The sequence below is a fragment of the Eschrichtius robustus genome, chromosome 1, assembly GCF_028021215.1.
Source record: "Eschrichtius robustus isolate mEscRob2 chromosome 1, mEscRob2.pri, whole genome shotgun sequence".
In the NCBI taxonomy this organism is placed as follows: domain Eukaryota; kingdom Metazoa; phylum Chordata; class Mammalia; order Artiodactyla; family Eschrichtiidae; genus Eschrichtius; species Eschrichtius robustus.
This window is the reverse complement of record NC_090824.1, coordinates 76,032,648-76,046,091: the sequence shown is the minus strand read 5'-3', so window position 1 is coordinate 76,046,091 and position 13,444 is coordinate 76,032,648. Positions and strand designations below refer to the sequence as shown.

The 13,444-nt window shown below is 44.3% G+C and overlaps 1 long non-coding RNA gene across 1 annotated transcript in view; it reads right to left on the bottom strand.

Moving 5' to 3' along the window:
- The window catches only part of LOC137758973 (uncharacterized), a 52,156-nt gene that overhangs the window by 34,865 nt on the left and 3,847 nt on the right, over nt 1-13,444 (bottom strand). The window contains exon 3 of the long non-coding RNA XR_011073035.1: nt 12,512-12,684. This is a non-coding gene — a long non-coding RNA (uncharacterized lncRNA). The remainder of the gene's footprint in view (nt 1-12,511; nt 12,685-13,444) is intronic.

Sequence of the window (13,444 nt, the reverse complement as noted above, 5' to 3'; positions counted from 1 at the left end):
GATCTGAGGAAAAGAATTGGTGCTGACCGTGTAAGTAACGCTGCTCCTCTAATGCCCTCCCAGGTTCCATGAAGAAAAATCCTAACCCCCTAGTCCTCTCCTCCTTCCATCATGAGAGCCAGAACTTTGGTCTCAAGACTTTTTTGGTCACACTCCACACTTGGGGACAGCTCTCTAAATGCCTCATCAACTTCATGCACTGCAGACTGGGTCACCCTCTTGCTCAGCCAAGTCTTTGCTTTTCTATTAGTTGGTTCTTTCAGCTTCAGCCTGACCACTCAGCCCTGATTGGCCTTCTTCCTCCTGGATTCAGGGCTTGCCCTGTGCTTCAGACCCTATTCTGATCTGCCACAGGCCCTTAGACAAGAATCATTATCCCTCATCTGGAAAATTGAAGTAAAAGATAGATACACGTTCACTTATGATGCATGGTCCACAGCACTTGCTAAGCAGATCTTTACCGAATGAAATGGAGCCACCCCCTAGGCGAAAGGAGGGTGCCTGAGTCCCTAAACCCGGCATCTCAGCCATCTAGCCATTCACAGCATGGTGGGGTGATAACAGGGCTTCTCCTATCCATAGAGCTCTCCAGGGTCTCCCAGATCCCTATGCTGGCATCTACATGATCACTGCTAGAGAGTGCTTTCTCATATGTCTAAATGCCTTTGGGACCAATGTACTGCAATTGTGACCCCATTCAGCTTGTTCTTGTTTTGGAGGAGATGGAATATAAAAACAAACTACATGTTGACTCTTCTTAGTGTTGCAAAACTTTTTCTTCCCCAGGCCCTCTCCTTTAACTTTTCCTTTAGGTTATAATTCTCAGGCTTTCAATCTTCCCATCTCACTCTTGGCAATGCTGGTGAGCAGGATTAAGTCCATTCTTCTCTGGAGACAGTTAGTGTATGTTCCCATCACTTTCTCCTATACTGTGGCCTGACTCTCTGCTCTGCCAAGGCACCAGGGGCCCCATGCCAGATGGAGCTGCCATGGGAAAGGGAAAGGATCATGTAGGTCTTGCCTGTCTTGTGCCCTGTGGCTCCAGCTGCCAGTCTCTCCTACCCAAGAAGTCATCTCTGCTTCTTATTAGGGGCTCAGGGATCACTGAAGTCCTGCATTGTGTTAAAGAGACCCAGGGAATGCAGCTCATGCTTGCCAGCTGCTACTACACGGGAGTTTGTAGCCAAGGTGGCATGATTTGCCTATGTCTGTCCCAGGGAAGTGAAGGGATGAATATGTACCTCTAGGCAGAAAATAAAAACCAGAGTCGCGCTTCCCTGGTGGCGCAGTGGTTGAGAATCTGCCTGCTAATGCAGGGGACACGGGTTCGAGCCCTGGTCTGGGAGGATCCCACGTGCTGCGGGGCCCGGAGCAGCTGGGCCCGTGAGCCGCAATTACTGAGCCTGCGCGTCTGGAGCCTGTGCTCCGCAACGAGAGAGTCTGCGATAGTGAGAGGCCCGCGCACCGCGATGAAGAGTGGCCCCCGCTCGCCGCAACTACAGAAAGCCCTCGCACAGAAACGAAGACCCAACACAGCCAAAAATAAATAAATAAATAAAAATAAATTTAAAAAAAAAAAAAAAACCAGAGTCAAGGGAAAGAAACTAAACGTGTAAAAAGTTTTTCTAATGTCAGCCTTGAGAATGGTTGACTAACTTGCTGAAATCACTTCCAGGCCTCTCCTCCAGCCCAGCTGAACCATGGACAGCCACCTCCAGGTCTTATTCTGGCTCTGCCTGGAACATCCTTCCCCACGTGGTTTTCCAGGGTAATTATTTATCCTCCCAGATTCAGCGTGGTGTCATCTCCTGCAGGAAACCTTCCCTGTCCCCTGCCGCACCCTCACCAGACCTGCAGGTAGGCCCCCATCTTCCCCATTCACCTCTGTATTATTATTATCTGATTATTGGTATGTTTTCCCCCAGCCGTCCGTCAGTTCCTGAAGGGCACAGTATGCAACACCAGTCTCTGATGTCTCTGCCTAGAATGTTATCTGTCATTTGGAAGGGACCCTATAAATGTGCACAGAATAACAAAATTGGGATCAATGGATCAAAGAACACAAACAATCCTTTCGGCTCTTGATATATTGCAAAACTGCCCTCCAAAACGTTAACACCTATTTATAATGCCATCTGCTGTGGAATATAAGTTTCACTGCAACCTTGCTATTTTAATGGGAGAAACTGTGTCCTAATGCTTTTTTTGGGGGGGTGGGGGGGGTGGGGGGGCTGTATTTTTGGCTGTGCCACGCGGCGTGCGGGGCTCTTAGCTCCCTGACCAGGGATCAGACCCGTGCCCCCTGCAGTGGAAGTGCGGAGTCTTAACCACTGGCCCACCAGGGAAGTCCCTATCCTAATGTTTCAACATGTATTTCTTTACTAGTGAGGTTAAATAGTTTCCCCAATTTTTATTTCACTAATCATAATCCTCTACTGTGAACTGTCTCTTTATATCTTAGTAATCATTTTCTGACAGCTTGCCAAGGCTACAGCCAAATTTCTTTCTCCGCTTAAGCAAGGAGCCACAGGCCCAACCTTGCAGTTGAATGAAGGACTTGTTTCCTAAGCTCTGTAGATCCATATCAACATGCCCCAGAAGGGCAGCGTACAACCTAAGTTTGCTACAAGGCCCAACACAGGTAAGATTCTCCACGTTACAGACTTTATTTTCTTGGTGGGAGCTACAGATAAGAAATACAGTCTGACAGTTTTCAGCAGATGCCTAAAATTTATGGAAACGTGCAAGTCTGCAAAAAAAAAGATCTATCCCATCTATCCCTTGAAATTTGTCAAGTCTGTTCTCTAGAACTTCTTCCCTTAAACCTCTCGATGGAGAGGGAAAGCAGGAGTAGGCAGCATGTGGTTTTGCCAGAGCACAGGTCAAGGACATGCCCACACTGAAAACTTCTTAGCCAGCTTTGCAGTCAGCTGGTTAAGTTGTTGCGATATAAATTTGAAAGACAAAGTCTTTTTCTCCAAAAAGTGTGGCCTGAGAGATCCTATTCTATCCCTATACCTCTCCGGCATGAGGGAGGCCTCTCCCGTTTCCTCTGATAGATAGTTACGTAAAGCGCGTTGTCACCATGGTGACAATGGCTTTTCACAGTACATGCTAACTAGAGAGCATTAGGGAACATTTCTGGGTACTGTCTCAAGCCACACAACGTGCTTGCCACACTCTCAGCCACCATTCAGGCTGTGAAGCCTGCTGCAGTGCACTTCAAAGTTCACATGTACAGCTAGTCCCCATTTTAGGCCAGAGCTCTTTATCCCTTGATCTCTGAAGAAGCAGGGTTCTTTCAGTCTGAACTCTGGGTCCAGCCTTCATGGCTCAAGTAGAAACTACCCTCCTTAGGTCCATACAAAGTCAACTTGAGAGCTCATCTGTATTCTGTTTAGAGAACATTTCTAAACTAGTCTCTTCCTGGCCGACAATTCTAACCTTTTCCTGCCCTGAAAACATTCTCTTCTTGTTTAAAAGTTCACCAACTATAGAGCATCCAGAGAGCCAGCAACCATCTCTTTCAGGAACTCATCCAACTCACTCAAAAATTTTTTTGATCGGATGCTTACTAGGAATCTGCTCTGACTATATGCCTGACTTTGCCTAAGTGCTGAAGATACAGCCAGAACTACCCTTAGGCCCAAGAAAGGAGAGCCCCTTCCCTGGGCCTCACATTTGAGGAAGCCCCACAAGTAACTAATGTAGACATATAAATAATAAATTTACTAAACAACAGATGTGCCTCTGTTACTTGGGATCCAGTGCAACCTATCATCCTAAGCTTCTGCTTTCGGACTGACATGGCTCTAATCCAGGGGAAACACTTTTCCACATCTCTTGCCCAAATCCTTAAAGGTGACTATGTCGAGTGACAAGACTCCTTATAGATTGTGCCTCTTCCAGGATAGGAGACAGGCACTGCTTCCAAATACAGGAAGGACTAGGCAGCAGAAGCATATAGCAAAAAAAAGACAAATTTGTCAAATTCTTCCTCTCAGAGAGCATGACTGCAGTGCATTTTTATGTTATGATGTAACATGGTACAAAGCACCTATTTCTTTTTTCCCTTCATGTTCCAATGCACAGTTCTGAAGGTACTCAAAAATTAGCACAATATCCCCAATAGTTGTACTTAGCAGCTGAGGCACAGTTTGCAATAGACAACAATGTCTTTACTCTTAAATTTGTATATGTAGGCTTGGACAATATGTGTGAACTTGATACAAATTCTTTATAACTATCTATGTATCTAGATAATGCTTTAAGAAATGGTAAAAATCACAATGTAAGTTATAGTACTTTATATAATAAAATAGTCCTTAACATTTAATGTGATCATGTTAATTCAACATATGCAACCCCATTACAGTGTGAGAACATGGTATATAAAACTACCAATTCATTTCCAAATCTAAGTATTGCTTTAAGAACTGTATTAACAATACCAGTTGCTATGGACTTAACAGAGCAAAATATTTTCAAATTACATTAATTTTTAAAAACTAATAACTACAATGATTCAAGAAAGACTGGCTAATTTGACATCAATTGCTGTCCAAAGAACATAAATTATGTAGAAATCTGGACTGGAACAACACAGTGATTTTGCTGAAATGAGGGCCAAAAAAATTTTTCAGCTGTGCCTTTAGAAGGTCGATCTGTCTGCCCTGCTTCCTTTAAACAGAAGACGTCCCACACACCATCAATTCTCTGCTGCTTTCAACTCCAGTGATCTTGCCCAGACTTTGGAAGGAGAAATTGGAAGGGACATGATTATATGGAAGTTAGAGAGCTATTTCTGGTACAGAGGATTTGTGTGACTATAGAAAGGAGGCTTGAGGAGAAGCACGTTAGATTCCGAGGCTCTTCACATGTTTCTGGGTCACTGATGCTATCAGCATTTGAGGTCAGTGAGCAGAGGCTGGAGATTTCAAGCATGGGTGGGTCATGCATTTTTTGCCCCCTCCCATCCCAGCGGCCTGTAGATTCCCCTTTAGCCTCCTCTGCTTTCAGCCATACTTTCAATGACCATTTCCTTTTCTTTTGCCAAGATCCTTACCAACCAGGACTGGAATCATCTTTAGTTTGAACCATATTGTATCAAGAGCTGGAGCAGAGCTAGAGAATGCTTCATAGAGAGAACATCAGGATCAGAAAAAGGAACAATCTTGATCATTTTCGAAAGCTCTGAATCCCCAGCAAGGAGCCAGAGAGGGCCCTAAGGAAACAGAAGATGAACAGAAGTGATTTCTGAATGAGCTGGAAATGAGGAAGAATGGAATAAGAACCATAGGACAGGAGGGAGAGCTGAGTTAGTTGGGGCGTGGTAACTAGAAACCAAATTCAGGATTGACTTAGGAAGGGACCTGGGAGCTGGGGAAAGTTAGGAAGAACCATGCCAACCACAGGGGGGCACTGAATCCCCATGGGCTAGCCTGGAGTGTGCAGGACCCACAAAGCAGAGAGGTCAGTCAAGGACAGCAAAGCCCTTCTCCCTTGCTCCCAGCAGACAGCATCTCTCCCTCTACCTAACTCTCGGGTTCCTTATAGATGCAGAGGCATCTGTAGGAGAGAGACACACAGAGTCACCACCCATTTCACACACCACCTCCATGACAGATACACACACACACACGCTCTCTCCTATGTACACACAACTGTAATTTACTCCCTCTTCCGAAGATTACCCTGCTAACAGTGTTATCTTTTTAGGCAAAGGTACTGAGAAGACCTGCCTTCCCTTCCATAACGAGCAACAGCAGCTATTGCCAGTCAAGGCTGTGAGTTCTTTGCCTTTTCCTCATGTTTATCTAGGAGCTGGTTGGTCCACTGACTCCAGTTATGCTGTTTCTTTTCTTTAGTGTGGCATTTAAGCACTGCTGGCTGCCTGCCCTGTGCGTCGTTAGCCTCCCCATTCCTGGCCATCATGGAGCCACCTGCTGCTGATCAAAGAAGTTTGATGATTTCTGGAAATTATTGGTAATCATGAGACAAACCCTCCATTTTGTTATAAAAGCAACTTGCCCCTTCTACTCAGGGAGCTAGCACTTTTTTCCCCATCTTCTCCCTTGTGCACAAGCTATCTTTTTTTATATATATATAAATTTATTTATTTATTTTATTTATTTTTGGCTGCATGGGGTCTTCATTGCTGCACTCGGGCTTTCTCTAGTTGTGGCGAGCGGGGGCTACTCTTTGTTGCGGTGTGCGGGCTTCTCATTGCGGTGGCTTCTTTTGTTGTGGAGCACGGGCTCTAGGCACACTGGCTTCGGTAGTTGCAGCACGCGGGCTCAGTAGTTGTGGCTCACCGGCTCTGAAGCGCAGGCTCAGTAGTTGTGGCGCACGGGTTTCGTTGCTCTGCGGTATGTGGGATCTTCCCAGACCAGGGCTCGAGCCTGTGTCCCCTGCATTGTCAGGCGGATTCTTAACCACTGCGCCACCAGGGAAGTCCTATGTTTTTAATTGAAGCATAGTTGATTTATAATATCATGTTAGGTTCAGATTCGTTTCCCTTATAGTTATTACAGAGTATTGAGTATAGTTCCCTGTGCTATACAGTAGGTCCTTGTTGGTTGCCTAAGAGTCTTGTGGAAGCAATTATTCATTTCTGTGGTATTGCTGTCCAAAAATATGGAAAGGGCCTGATAACACCCTCACATATATACACATAGCTGTAATTTACTCCCTCTTCGGAAGATTACCCCAATAACAGCTGTTGCCAGTCAAGGCTGCTGCTGGTTGGAGTTCTTTGCCTTTTCCTCATGTTCTACCACAGCTTAAAAATATCAGGGCTTTTAATGGTACTCTGTGTGTGCTCATACTAAGCTTGTATGTTCTTCCTGACACCAAGCTTTGCCTCATAAGATAGAATGGCAGGAGACCAAGGGAGAAGTGAATGATGATTCATCTTGGAAAAAATATTCTTGGATCAAAAGTAGAGGTTTCAGGGGGTAGGGGTGGGCAAAATGGGTGCAGGGGGTCAAAAGGTACAAACTTCATTACGTATTCAATGAAATGAATAAGTAATGACAGCATGGTGACTATAGTTAATGCCGTATTGCATAATTGAAAGTTTCTAAGAGAGTAGATCTTAAAAGTCCTCATCACAGAAGAAAAAAAAAAAAAAAAAAAGAGGAGAGGGTCTTTGGATGGCATGTGTTCCCAATCAGCCTTCTGAAAGACAACAAATAGAAAATTTCAGTTATGAAGAGAGTAAAGCATTTATTCTGAGGGGCGCCTCGGGAAAAGAAGTGGACTGACCCCCTCAAAAGTAGTCAGAAATTCTCTGAGCAGCCCTGGGATTTTAAACATCCCTCTATCAATATCACTTACTGGGAGGAAGAGTACAAAATTCTAGACAAATGTGCAGTCCCCACTGCAGCAAGAAGAGGATCTTGTGAGGCTGGAAAAGACCTCAGAATGTCTGATTTAAGGGGCAAATATTTTAAATAAGATTTTTTAAAATGTTTCTAATTAGAGAAGTAACATGTATTCAATAAAGAATTGTTAGGAAATTTGGAAAAGTTACAAATCTTAAAAAAAAAAACAAAAACCTAGTCAGCTGTAATCTCACCAACCACTCTCTGTATTTGCAAATTTCCAACCAGTATTTTTTTCTGATTATATTCAAAACTAAAATGTGTGATATGATACATATTATTTCATGTTCTGCTTTTTAATTTTATTTTTAATTTTTTTTTGGCTGCTTTGGGTCTTCGTTGCTGCTCGCGGACTTTCTCTAGCTGCAGTGAGCGGGGGTTACTCTTCGTTGCAGGGCACAGGCTTCTTCTGTTGCGGAGCACAGGCTCTAGGCTCACGGGCTTCAGTAGTTGCGGCACGTGTCATGTTCTGCTTTTTTGCTCAGCAATATAAAAGGAATGTTTTTCCACTCCCATAAACTTTCTCCTAGGGAGGAATTTATGGCAGCTTAGTTCGCCATCCTACGTTGGTGCCATCACTTGTTTAACCTTTCTCCTATTGCTGAGTATTTCAGTTATTTTCCCTACTCAGGACAGCAGCCTGAGAGCTGATAACTGAAATGTGGCCCTCAGTGGTGGTGGCCTTTCCTCATGAGCTCTTTCAAGTGCTCGTGATCACCAGGGTGGGGACTTGTTCTCCTTAAAGTCCTTGGTTTTTGTTTCAGTTTAGAGTGTTAACAACATACCTCAGTGCTGGTGAAACAAAAGGGATATCTGGGCCAGCCTCAATGGCTGTTGGTATTTCACAGATGAAACACTGAAAATTCAGGATGGATGGACCAAAGCAACCCCAGACTTACCATGTGCTTGCTTGACTTCGCCTACTTACAGTTTCATTCTACTAAAACTTTTCTCGAGGTGAGCAAAAAACAAAATGAATGTACTGTTCCAGAATTTTTCTTTACCTATTTTATAAAAATGGTCATTTTTTTCCACTTTCTGCCAGATTTCAGAGATGACAGCACAGCTTGATTCAGTGAGTGGTGTCCCCCAGTGTAGAGATGTTGCAGCTCTCCCCCATCCCCCCACATAGGAAGGAAACACTCCTTGCACTATTTTTCTCCTATTGGTGAGGCTCTGCTCTAAGCCACTCACACCTGTCCCCTTTCACATAGTACGATCTTTACTGTCATAATTATTTTAAAGAAATTTTTTTAAAAATACAGTATTTAGAAACAAAACAAACAAAAAAAAGTTTTCCTTTAGGTTGATGACAGGGAGCAGGGGATGGTCACTCAGTTCCCTTGAATGAATCCGGCCAGCCCAGGCTGTGGTCCTAAGTTGGTGGAAAGATTGAGTAGCAATAGGAGACTGCTTATAGCTCTACAGCACATGGGACAAATCAGACAGAAGCCAGCCAACTAATACTGGACACATATGGTGATTTGTGCGATTTGTTTAGGTATTTTTAAAAGGATGCCTCACTTCCCACTGAAGTGAATTGTTTTGACAAAGGGTTTTCACTTCACTTTGTCAAATTATAAACATATTGTTATTTTAAAATTTCATAAACATGTTTATGTAAATCTTACTTTTAAACCTGTCTTCGAGAGAAATTTTTTAAAGCAGAAAATGTGTTTGTATCTGAAATAAGTAATGTAACCATCTTGTTTGTTTTTGTGGAAGAACTGGTGAGGACCTGGGGTCAGGTTCCTGGCTGCCTGCAGAAGCCCTCAATCCCTGGTGTGCGTTTTAGCATAAAAGCTTGGGCAGCCACACCATCTCTGAACATTGAGCACCGAGCACCAATATCCCTGCACTTCTAATGGAGAAGGTTGAATCAGGTTTCCTGCAGACCATTACCACCAGTCTTTGAAGGGACTCCAGTCTCCTTGTGGAGAAAATCTTGCAGATGGAGGTCACTGATGGGCAGCAGTCACTAGGCAGCAGCAGCAGCTTGGCATGGAGACACTAATGGTTTCCAAGTTGGTATGTGTGTCTGTCCCTATTTTCCTACACTACACATTTGCTTGCTTAGCTAATTGACAGAAATAAATGTAAATGCTGCATTAATCAAGTGAGTGTGTATGTGTCATAAATATTTTCTCTCAGGATTGCCTATACTTTGAAATCCTGAACCTAGGGGCTTCACATTTAACCTTATTACTCAAAATAAAACACATATCCTTTCTTCTTGTAGTTCTTGGCCTGCTGAATTCTTGAAAGCCATAAGAGAGATGTATAGCCACCCATTCTGACTCAACTTGGTCGATCTAGTGAGACTTTATCACTGCAAGAGAATTTTCCTGGCCTCACCTTCCCTCCCTGGGACAACTGTCACTCTGAGCACAGAGTCATGTTTAAATTGCATTCCAGCAACACAGAAGTCGAACCAGTAGAAATGTACCATGCCTACTTGTTGAATATCTAACTTGCTTCCCAAACCTATTAACAGGACCTACTAACCTGAAAGGGCCCCAAATCTCTACTTTAAAATATGTATTTTAATTTTTTTCTATAACTCCCCCTTCCCATGCTGTAGAAAGTACAGTTTACAAATCTCAGTCAAATGCCAGAAACCTAAACATCTAAACATTAGAATGAGGTGCTAATTCAGTTGATATTGATACTGTCCTTAACCACAGGGGGGAGAAAAATGATAATGCATCTCACTTGATTCCCAGAGAGCTAACTTAAAATATACTGAGATTCCAAAAATGAACATAAAACACAAGACACAGAATCAATAATCAAAGATAGAAGAAATATTCTTTGGCGGGAGGTAGGGATCTGGTTTTAGAAATAGGTAGACCTCATAGATTCCCACCACAGGCAGAAGCAACACAATACCATTGCCTTTAAAAAGAATGTCTAAAACATAACAAAAGAAAGACTTTCTGAAAGTTGCTAAGTAGGAAAAGCAGACCACTAACAGAGCAATACAGATAATAATAATCCATGGCATTCCACTGAAAAAATAAAAACTACCATGTGGACACCAAGAAACAAAGGATACTTTAGTTAACTATGTATTCTTACGTGAAGACAACAGAGAGTCATTCTTAGATTACTAACATTTATTTAACTGACATTTCTTTTTTTTTTTTTAATTTATCTATTTTTGGCTGCGTTGGATCTTCCTTGCTGCGTGCGGGCTTTCTCTAGTTGCGGTGAGCGGGGGCTGCTCTTCGTTGCGGTGCGTGGGCTTCTCACTGCGGTGGCTTTTCTTGTTGCGGAGCATGGGCTCTAGGTTTGCAGGCTCTAGAGCACAGGCTCAGTAGTTGTGGCACACGGGCTTAGTTGCTCCGCAGCATGTGGGATCTTCCCAAACCAGGGCTTGAACCCTTGTCCGCTGCATTGGCAGGCAGATTCTTAACCACTGCACCACCAGGGAAGCCCCTGACATTTCTTTCTGAGGGTCTTTGATGTGACAAGCACTATTCTAAGTGCTGTGCGTATAGTGAGCAAAACAGACAGGTGCCTGCATTTTAGAAATTTTGTCCCCATGATGCCAAAAGCTCAACGGCTCTGTACGCCGGTGCCGAATCAAATCTTGGAGACAGAGTTTTGGGTGAAGTAGAAAAGGATAGCTTTATCACTTTGCCAGGCAAAGGGGGACACAGTGGGCTCCTGTCCTTGAAAACTATGTCCCAACCCGGGAGGATTGGAGGAGAAGTTTTATAGCAACGGTTCAAGGGCGGGGTCTCTGACAAGGTCAGGGGTGAGCAGGGCCTGTGCTCCCTTCATCTCGTCTCAGGTGGTCGGTCCCCTAATCTGGATGAGCTCCTCTGGTCCCTTTAATCTGGCTTCAGGTGGTTTCTTGGCTGCTCCTCCCTTGATTAGCAACTGTTCGAATCTGCCCTTTGGAACTGAGGGAAGGTCATGGAGGCTGGAGTCTTGCCTACAAGAAACAGGGGACAAAAAAGGCCTCCGTGGGACTTCTCTGGTGGCGCAGCGGTTAAGAATTCGCCTGCCAATGCAGGGGACACGGGTTCAAGCCCTGGTCCGGGAAGATCCCACATGCCGCAGAGTAACTAAGTCCGTGTGCCACGACTACTGAGCCCGCAAGCCTAGGGCCCGTACTCCGCAACAAGAGAAGCCACCGCAATGAGAAGCCCTCGCACTGCAACAAAAAGTAGCCCCCGCTCGCCACACTAGAGAAAGCCCACGCGCAGCAACGAAGACCCAACACAGCCAAAAATAAATTTAAAAAAAAAAAAAAAAAAGGCCTCAGTGCCCAGGAGCCCCACAGGGCATCGCTTGGTTTCACCCACATACCTTGGATATTTCTCAAACTAGTTCAGTGGGGTATATTTGAACTAAGAAGAGAAAATCCTTCTGTTGCAGCAATTAAATACCCACAGTGAGAGCCCACTTTCATTACCATCATAACCACAGACACTGCCAGGGGAAGAATGACCCTGCCTTTGGCATCAAGACTATTGCTTGGGACCTCCTATGTGGCCTGCATCAGTGAATCAGGTGAGGATAAATTATTTATCCAATCTGGGAAAGACAGAAGTCAAATATCATAAGAGGAAAAGGTAGTGCAGTCATCACCAGGTGGCTCTGCTGGCTTGATAAGTAAAATCAAAGATACAGAGGGCTATAACCAAGGAGAATTAGCTAAACTACCACATTCTATTTAATCACAGTTCATAAGAGCTCCCCTAACTTCTGTTGAAGTTACTTCAACAATATCACTTACCTCTAGAGGAAAGTAAGGGACTAATGGGAAGAGTTAATTGGTATTTACTTCAAAACAAAAGAGAAAGTGAAGGTCACTCCAGGTCCAAAAAAGACAGATAGATAGATAAGAGAAAAGGAGGAAAGGAGGGAGGAAGGGAGAGGAAGAAAAGGGGAAGGAAGGGAAAGGAAGGGGAGGAGAGGGGAGGGTAACAGGCTGGCTTTCTAAAGGCACAGCTGAAGCAACAGTTTGGAGGCAACATTCTGAAAGGATGGGGTACGGTCCTTCAGGATGCAGTGTATTTATTGAACCAGAAACCTCTAAATGATACTGTGTCCCTAAAAGGAAGAATACACAGATCTGGTAATCAAGAAGTAGAAGCAGGAATGGCTTCACTTACCATCACTCCTACTGACCCACAGAAATTTCATGCTTTCATCTCTGTAACTCTGGGCTCTGCAGGGTCGAAGGTCCAGGTCCCCAAAGAGGATGCACTCTTGCCAGGGGATATATCAAGAGTCTAACTGAACTGCAAGCTACAGCTGCTGCCACGACACTTTGGATTTCTTGGGTCTAGGGAGCAGCAGATGAGAAGAGGAGTTACCATACTATCAGGACTAAATAACACTAATTAGCAGGAAGAGGTAGGGCTGTTTTTACACAATGGGAGTAGAGAAGAATTCATATGGAACCCAAGTGTTCCACTTGGGTGCTTCCCAGCATTCCCATGCTCCATTGTAGCTGTGAGTGTATATGTGCAGCAACGTCAGCCAGAGAAAGATATGACTATCAAGAGTTTGGACCACTCAGGAACAAGGGTTTGGGTCATAACACCAGACAAGCCAATGAGACATAATAGCTGAAGGCGAAGGGAAATGAGAATGGATAGTAAAGGAGGGAGAGGATGGGTGCCAGTTGCAGCCCTGAGATCAACTGCAGTAACAGTGACTATAATTTTCCCCACTAACCTCCATCTTCCAAGTTTCTCTTCCAAAACAGAGTCCCATACAAAGCTTGAAGGAATTGTCTCTTGAACCTATCTGGAGAACTAGATCTGTGTGGCTGTAGGGCAGCTGTGGAAATGAACTACTCAGATCTCCTGCTGTGGGGATCATAATTAACCGATGGCCCCAACTGCCACCCTCTGAATCTGCTACGCTTCCCGTGGGCTGTCTCAGACAATGACTGAGTGTAGCAGGGATACTAAGTCAGATCCATTTCTCAGGATGCAAGACTCCTCTGATGGTCACCTTAACATCCAGTAACCTAGCTGAAACTTTTAGAAGTGTGCCTATCCAACCTGTTTTCCTTCCCTCCCTCTTTCACAGAGGTC